At 39.7% G+C, this 8,746-nt stretch overlaps 1 non-coding gene across 1 annotated transcript; it reads right to left on the bottom strand.

Annotated features, from left to right (window-relative positions):
* Positions 1 to 7,563: 7,563 nt before the first annotated feature.
* On the bottom strand, positions 7,564 to 7,636 carry trnar-ucg. The gene has a single exon. It is a non-coding gene; the product is annotated as a tRNA-Arg (tRNA).
* Positions 7,637 to 8,746: the final 1,110 nt, after the last annotated feature.

Below are 8,746 nucleotides of genomic sequence, written 5' to 3' on the forward strand. Positions count from 1 at the left end.
ACATGGGCATGATTGCTGTCCATGTGCCATGCATCTGCAATGGGAACAGCACTGACAGAAAGTATAAAAAACAAACTGACAGACCACATTTCAATTATCCACTTCTGTAAAATGTGTTGTCACAGCAACATACAACGCTGTCAAACTTGTGAGATAAGATTTGATTTAGAAGTCTAAAAAAGATAATGGAAAAAAGGTCCATTCTCCCAAAATACAGGAGAAAAAGAGTGAGAACAGTGCAGAAAATGTCTTCAGTCCACTGGTCATCAGTCACCTGGCCTGACCTGATGTCACTATTTATCACTGATGCTATTATGATGTCAATTCAGATTTAAGTTTCAGCATACCAGTTACCTCCTCATGTACCACCTGCTTTGTAATTTACATCCCACAGAACATGTAGTTTCATATTCTGTTGTGCCTTCTAGTAGTGTCCTCCAATGACACTATGGTTGTCATTTATTAAAGTACTGTGCTGCTTTGCTGCCGCTAAAACTGTGCATGCAAAATACACTGCCAAGCAAACAGCATCCTATATCAGGCTTTGTCAGGCCCCGTCCACATGGAGACGAATTCAGGAGTATATGCAAAAGTTTTTTGACGTATTGGCGTTTCATCCACACAGGAGGCTGTTAATGCTACTTTTTGAAACCGGGTCCCAGAGTGAACAAATCTGTAAACGCTTTTTGTTTCATCTCCGTGTGGACAGCCAACTGCATCTTTCTTAAAACGATTACGTCGCACATAGCGTAGTACACTTACACCGCATGCTCATGTCGAACCAAAACAACAATGACGGATTATAGGGTTGAGTTCATGCTGCAGAAGCTAAGGAGCTTATTATGGCTTTGACAGCTAAATCTACTGCTCCTTTACCACCACTGAGAACAGCAAACACCAGATGTTCTTAAATCCACCGCGAGAACAACCAGAAGGGCAACTAGGAGAAAGTTTGTGGCAGTTTTCTGTAATCTTCTTCTCTCTTTTGGTGCATTTCCATGGTAGCGTTACAGCACCACTTACAGGCTTGGCATATATACTACAGCTTTTAAAGACATTTTTAGTGCTTCCGTGCTTATGCAGACATTTCCTAAAATGATCCCGTATTTACAGAAAACATTTTCAAAACGAAACAGAAATATGACATATTCATCTCTGTATGGACAAGGCCTCATTTGCATGAATGCAAGTATTTTAAAAATGAGTGCAATATTGACCCCTTCCTGGGCAAGTAAACATATTCAACTACCATGTCATTAACAAAGTTCAGATCAGGTCAGGTGTGGGAGCATATGCCTGTTTGGCACTTCACCACATCAATCTTGGTCCTGTACTGCTCTGGCCTCCTGATGGCCATCCTCCAGGCCTGCACCAGCACCAAATTTCTGGGTGAATAGGTGATAAAACGGCAGATTGCAAGTGAGCATTCTGTGCAAATCATGTTGATACTATAGGGCATAATCCATTAGGGCTCTCAGTGTGTAGAATAATACTTAAATTGCTCGTGTGCCAAAACCCAAACTTGGCATGTGACAGTTCTACATCAGAAGATGAAGTTATGGTTTGTGCTCTGGGAGACTGAAGGTGAGACTCTGATAATGAAACCTATGACACCATTTTTTTAAAGATTAATATTAACAAATTTTTGGCATTAGAAAGTAGAGTGTGGCTCAACAGGCTTGTATTAAATTAAACTGTAAGCTTATAATGACGTGGATAGTGTGATCAAATCCTGTATTTTTAGAAATGAATTGTTTCTGGTGCATTCATTAACAAACTGGCTTCAATTCACCACCTCACCACACGTCGCCAGTTTCCCACTGCCTCAAAAACATTCGTACGAATGGGTGAGAGTTTGCTTAAAGGTGCACACATTTTACTTTCAGGTTTGTTTGCTTTATAGATACCAGACTGTGTGTGGGAGGTAGCACATGCTAACTTCAGACCCCGTTTCTTACGTAGCACTTATAAATGAGGCCCCTGGTCTATAGTTGATTATGAGAGCACTTATGTTCATAACTCAGCTGGTTATGTAAATGACAGATTAAAAGCAAGTCGATCTCTAATTTCAAACTGTTGAAGCAACCAAATGTCACAGCTACAGGAAACGTTCCAATAACTTTAGAGTAATGATGAAGCTGCTCAGGGTTGTACATTCGTGTTCATTTCCCTATGAAAACCTGCTCTCTGAACATGAGAAAGTCTGTCAGTAAGCTTTACTGTAAAATTAACTGTTATATAATGTTTTGATGCCTACACGCTGCTGACAGCCAGGGCTGGAAGGATTATGTGTCCGTCTGTCTATCCATCTGTTTGTTCTGGCCATTCTTGTGACACAATATCTCAAGGATGCTTTGAGGGATTTTCTCCAAACTGTGCTTTGATTGACAGTCAAACTACTGTACAGCTAAGTCAGACGAAATGCTGCAGATTGTACTAGCTGATTGTATCAGAACTGGACAACATTTCTGTATCAAGTAAAGAGTAAAACAACACTTAAAGCTTTTCATGATAAAAAAATATGGACTGTGAGTGGTTGTGCACAGTGGCTGCCAGTGAAGTGATTATTTCAGACGTTGCCACAGCGGGGGTTTTGTCAGAAAAGGACAACATTTATTATAAAAACAATAGGCTGTAGAAAGAATTGGACAGAGCCTGTGTGATGTCAACAGGCGAACTCAAACTGCTTTTGAAGCCAATCTGTGGCGGCCTCCATATTGAAGTCACAGTCTCAACCAAACTTTGGATTAACCTAATGGCAGACAAGAGCCCGCCCACTGAGATCCCTGAACTTCCTGCCAGCTAACTAGCTATTTTGGTTGACAGATAGGTAGCTTCTGCCTGTCAAGCTATATGTCAATCAAATGAGACATGCCAATCAGTGCGGAGTGAGGTTTTTCCTAAAAATAACCAAAACAATTGTGATACAAAAAATTCACCTTCTGTACAGTGAGAGGTCATGAAGACATTAGCTAATGAGACAGCTAATGAAACGTCCTTTTAACGTGTTGTGTAGATGACTTCCGGTGTTCCTGCAGCCAGCCTCAGGTGGACATTCGCTGTATTGCAGTTTTTTGCACTGGCTTCATTTTTCAGGACCAGAGGTTGCCGCTTGATTAAAACAAGAGAAAAGAGCCACACTGAAAGCTTTTCATGATGAAAAAATTTTTTAGCACTCTTCTCCAAGCCTGCTTTGGCATGGGTTTGCGATTATTAGGGGAGGGCTCCGCCTGTATATCCAATGGCTGCTGCTGCAGTAGCTATTGACTTGGGTGTAGCCGCAGGAAAACTGCAGTTTAATCGGACGTGGACCACATTTTCCTTTGAAAAAAGAAGAGTCACACCGAAAGCTTGTCTTGGCAGAGACGATGTTTTTGCACATCTCTTGGGAAACATTTATTCACAGAAGAGCTCCACCATTCACAAATATGGCAGCGGTAGCCTGTCTGCTCAGGAGAAGTGCACCTTACTTTGTACTAAGAATGTTCCTCCAGTCACCTTCTGACAGTTTTTTGAAAAATCCTGCCCTTCCCAAATGCTCTCTGTGGGAGCTTTACCAGATGAATTTGAAATGTATCCATGCAGCAGATATATGAAACAGTCCATCTATGATGACAAATAGTGAGCGCAATATTTCAAGAATGAGTTTTTTTTTTTAATTAAAGAAATTTAGCTTAAACTTTCACCTGGACTCTGAATTAATTCCATAGTGAAGGCCAGACCAAGGTCACTGGCCTTCATGTTCTTTATGAAGAATTTTTTGGGATTTTAATAAATAAAAAAAATTAAAATCAAAGTATGATCCAGCTCTAATTCTTAATTATTGTTCGTTTTTAAATTTGTTTATCTGTCTCTTGAGTATGCATTATTTATTATGACGTGTGCTGGCCAGGTCACCCTTGTAAAAGAGATCTTGTTGCAATGGGTCTTTATCTGGTAAAATAAAGGTTAAATTGCAAGAAATAAATACAAAATTTAAGGCAAACTTTGCAGGATGATAGGCTGAGTACACTTTTGAGAATTTGACAGTGAAAGCTCACAATGACTTTATACCATGTAGTATCTTTTATCAATAACATTGCAGCAAAAAACACGCTTCAGCATGACTCAGTCCTTAACTTTGACTGTGGAGCTTTTGTATACCTCACAGAGGCATGTAACCACCCAGCAGTAGTTCTAGTTTTCTATGAAACGGTTAAGTTATTCTCACATTAAGAGATCTGTTATAAATAATGTAGGGGTGTTGTTGCAGGAGCACATGGTGGAGGATTTTTGTTCTCAGTTGTATCTGTATGTACCTTCAGCTTTATTTTCTCCACTTGTTGTCAAGTGTTTTCTGTGGCCTTGAGTCAGATAGTGTTTGGAAGTGATGAAATAGATTTTAACTTGTTTGTTTTCTGCACACACACATTTCTCATGCCCTATATCTCTCCCCACAGATTGAAGCTGTTATGTCAGTGCAGAAGCACTTTCTCTGTTTTCAGCTCTGACTTCTATCTCTCTAATGTTTTTCCACCTTTCTCTCTGATGTGACTGACATCTCTGGAGGTTTTTTTAAAGCTCAATACTAAAAAATGTTTGAAGTCAATACAAAATACATCAAACAACGGCACCTTTACAAAGACCACTGACTCCTGCACCAGTGGATTCCATGGAGTTGGTTTTATTTTTGCTGTTAGTTATTTTTTGCAGATGCACTCCTCAGACTCAGGTTTGGTGCTCTCATGGACAATAAAAGCATTCAGACACCCCAGTGGGACCTGGAGGTGTCAGCTGTCTATTTTATCCTCAGCTCAGCCAGCCTGTCTGCTCCCCCAGGTGCTTGGTATCTCATGCAAGTCAATTTCATGCTTTTAAAATCTGGCATAAGGATACAAGAGTGTGTGTAACTTCTTTGCAGTGGTCATCTTTTTATATAAAAGCTCCAGACTGATCTCTGAAAGTTACACCATGACGAACCCCCTCTGTGTTACCTCCAGCGGCCTCTCCTGCACAGTGAGAAATGCTGATTCACTGTGCTACTCCTCATGATCACATTCTCTGGACTGATGCCCCTGCTACAAACAGTCATGTGCAAATTATTATAATCAGCATCTCCTGGGGACCTCATTAACACAAACTCATTTATAGGTTCAAAGCCGGAGTGGTGGGTGGTTTGAGTGGAGGCCAAAAATGTGAAGTCCACACTCTGAGGCTCCCCCGAGAAATAGTGGCTATTAAAAACTAATTCACTGCGATTTCACAATTGATTTACATAATTAATGCTCATCTAAACAGCTTCCCCAATCACTGCACATGAGTCATTATATCAGACGTGGTTATTTGCATCTAAAGCTCCTCCAGCATGCAGATCAGGAAGACAACTGAACCAAATCTGCTTGTATCTGCATCATATTAGATGTAGATGCAAAATGGTATGTCATATAACACTCATTGATCTTGGTTGTTGCTCATTGTTAATTTTGTTTAACTGTTTAAATTAAACTGCTGGTTGTATTCTTAAATGAAGTGGCTGAGCCTGGTGAGTGCTGCATATAATATTGGCATTTGAGACAATTTCCACTTAAGCTAGGGACACACTACACGACTTTAAGAGTCTTTACAGGTTTTGAAAAGACTAGGAGAAGACACTAACAGACTGGTAAGTAAACCCCCAGCTCAGAGCTAACTCCGCCCACTTCATTAATTTGAAAAATGCACAAAAGGCGAGCAATTTGGTACCAAGAGGAGGGAGGGGAAAAGGACTGGGTGTTCCAGATGAGGCGGGAGAGACAGTGACACGGAGTCCCACAGCACTGCTGCCTCAGAGCGATCTTAGAGATGGGTGATACCAATGTTCCATAATTCCATACGATACTGATACTTTCTCATGTAATTTTATCAATACCGAATACCAATATCATTACTTTTGAAGAAAGAATAAAATACTGGACCTGCAAACTTTCAAAAGGTATACATTTCAGGTAAATAAAAAGACATATGCAGGACATTTAGAAGTTAATTTAGGGAGAAACTTCAGTTAAATTAAAATGTTTGTACAAGCTGGTAAAAAATGAAATAAATAAAATGTAATCATAGCTCAAATGTGTATATAGAATTAGAATATCTACAACATAAAAATGCCCAATTTCTTTTCTTTTTAAAAATTCAGATAGAATGGCAATATTAGCCACCAAGTTATCAAAGATTTCCATAGAAACATTTATCCTGTTATGTTTCTACAACCTTCTCTTCATACATTTTATGGTATTGGCATATGGTGTCTGTATTTTTTTTAATGTTTTCTACAATTTTTTACTTAGGGACCACACTGAGTGAGAAAGACAGCCGGGCTCACATCACAGACTGTAAAATGAATTCATAAGTGAGTGAGTGGAGTTGCTGAAATAGTATGAATACTCCCACCACTAGTGGAGGATTTTTCCCTTCCAGAGTCCCCTGAAGCAGGCTATAGTGTGGTAGCTGACCGCGGTGGTCCTGAGCACTAACTGTTTGGACCGTTTGCTCCAGCACCGGCAGTACTAAAGCCGGAGCTCTTGGAGCTGAGGCAGTGCAGATGCAGGAGAGGATGGGAGCGGTCTCTGAATGGAAAAGTTGGTTAGAGGCAACGTTCTAACTTTTATATAAACTTTGTGACGTAGAAACCGGTTTCTACATTGTACATTTTCTCTGCACTAACTTGTTATTTTATTGAGATATTTTACTACTTTTGTGAGGCTAAGACTTTGGTAAATCTATTTCAAGCAACTAAACAGTTGCACCCTGAGTGAAGGTGTTTTTTCACAAGAGATTAAAAAAATTTTAAAGATAAGTTTTCAAAATTCTGCATTTTGACTAAGATAACTCTTCATACAGTCCTCTAGGACAAAAATGTATGTTTAAGTTGAGATTGCCCTGAAAATTTTGATATAAAACACTTGGGTATTGTGGTTGCAAGTACCTTAAACTGTGAATTAAAAATAATGTAAAAATCAAGGAAATACCCTTAGACCTCAGAGGGTTAAATTAGTCAGGAGATTGAACTCACCAAAGCTAGACACAATGTCCACGTTTGTGACAGATGGTCAATTATGCAGTGAGGTATTTGCTGTCCTAAGAGCAGCTGTTTTTATTCCACTCAGAGGGAGAAGTTTTGATTTACAAAGTAAAGACCTCTCATATTCGTTAAGGCCTGACATGCAAGCTACTGGTCAGAGGTGCAGGCAGGACTGAACTCTAGTAGGATGAGAGAGCAGAGTGCAGCTGTGCACGGTGGTTAAGTTCTTCACCTTTGATAAAATCTTTGAAACATGAAACAAAGACAATAGAAATCCATCTCTTTTAGTCTTGCAAAGCATACAGACTGTATCAGCCTCTCTTTTTCATTGGCTGTTAGCAACACGTGTTTGCATCTGGGTCGGTAATGGCCACGTCTGAAGTTGGGTTGGGTCTGTTCCCCTCACACACTAAGATTTTTGTGCCAACTAGCCATGCTGACTGTTCCCAACTGGAGTAGACTGCTGCAAACTTTGTCCAACCCAATTTAAACATTGAAGAAGTGTCCATTAGACAACGTTAATGTTGCAACCACGAAGGGACTTGAACCCTCAATCTTCTGATCCGAAGTCAGACGCCTTGTCCATTAGGCCACGTGGTCAGCTAATTGCAAATCTGATTTTGCAATATACCACATACTATGGATATATGAAACAGTCTGTCCAGCTTTGTCCATCAAAGTTTAAAGCAATATAGACTCAGGGAGTCCAGTTCTTCAGCCATGGTAACTAAAGGGGACACACTTGTCAAACAAACTGAGACTTTAATATAGGAGACTAAAATCAGTTCTTTGTCAACTAATCTTCAGTGCTGACTAATTTAGAAGTTACATAACTCAGGTATGTTTGTTTATCCTATCCTATATCACTGTGTAGCTTAGATCAGGGGTTCTCAGACTTTTGGGGACTAGGGACCCCTTACAGGGCCGAGAATTTTCCAAGGACCCCCACATAACCTGCATGCTGATTAAACATATGTTAATTGCCATTTGCACTCCTAGATGCTATATTTTAAACTCTAACCTAAAAACCAGCTCTTGTCCAATGCTTTTATCCTTTGAGCAAACAAATAAGAAACCCTCTGTGCTTTTTCTGAGGTTGTGGTTGGGTTCACCTTTCATGTTTTCTAGCGGATGTATTCCTCACTCTTTTGTAGGAAAAAAATCTTTTGTCCTGTCCTTAAACTCTGCATGCTTTGTTATCTGATGACACTTGAGTTTGGCGGACTTCATGGCTTCACATGAACACTGACAGCACATTTTGGTCTTTCGTCGCTGTTCTCAATAAAACCAAACTGGAGATAGCTTTCATCATATTTTCTCAGTTTAGCTGGTTTGGGCCAAGTATCACTTGATGAAGTGGACGTGCTTAAATGTGTATCCGTTGTTGCTAGCTGGACCTGCACAACAAATTTGTCCTGAGCAAAGTGACTGATGCGTGGCGAGTGGTAGATTTATGTGATATATCAAAATCATATCTGAGTTTTTAGTATGGTGGTTTTGTGGTGCTGTGGTCCCTATGTATTGATTTGCTTTTTAATGACATGGCATTACATAATAATTTATTTTAAATTATTTTGCAGAACCCAGTTTGAGAACCACTGTCTTAGATTAGCCATGTAACATAAATATGTTTGTTATGTAATGATTGAGTAACATAAGACATGCCTGTTGGTCATGTAACTATATACACATGCTATAACTTATTCAAAC

This window comes from Cheilinus undulatus, linkage group 6 (genome assembly GCF_018320785.1).
Source record: "Cheilinus undulatus linkage group 6, ASM1832078v1, whole genome shotgun sequence".
Taxonomy (NCBI): Eukaryota; Metazoa; Chordata; class Actinopteri; order Labriformes; family Labridae; genus Cheilinus; species Cheilinus undulatus.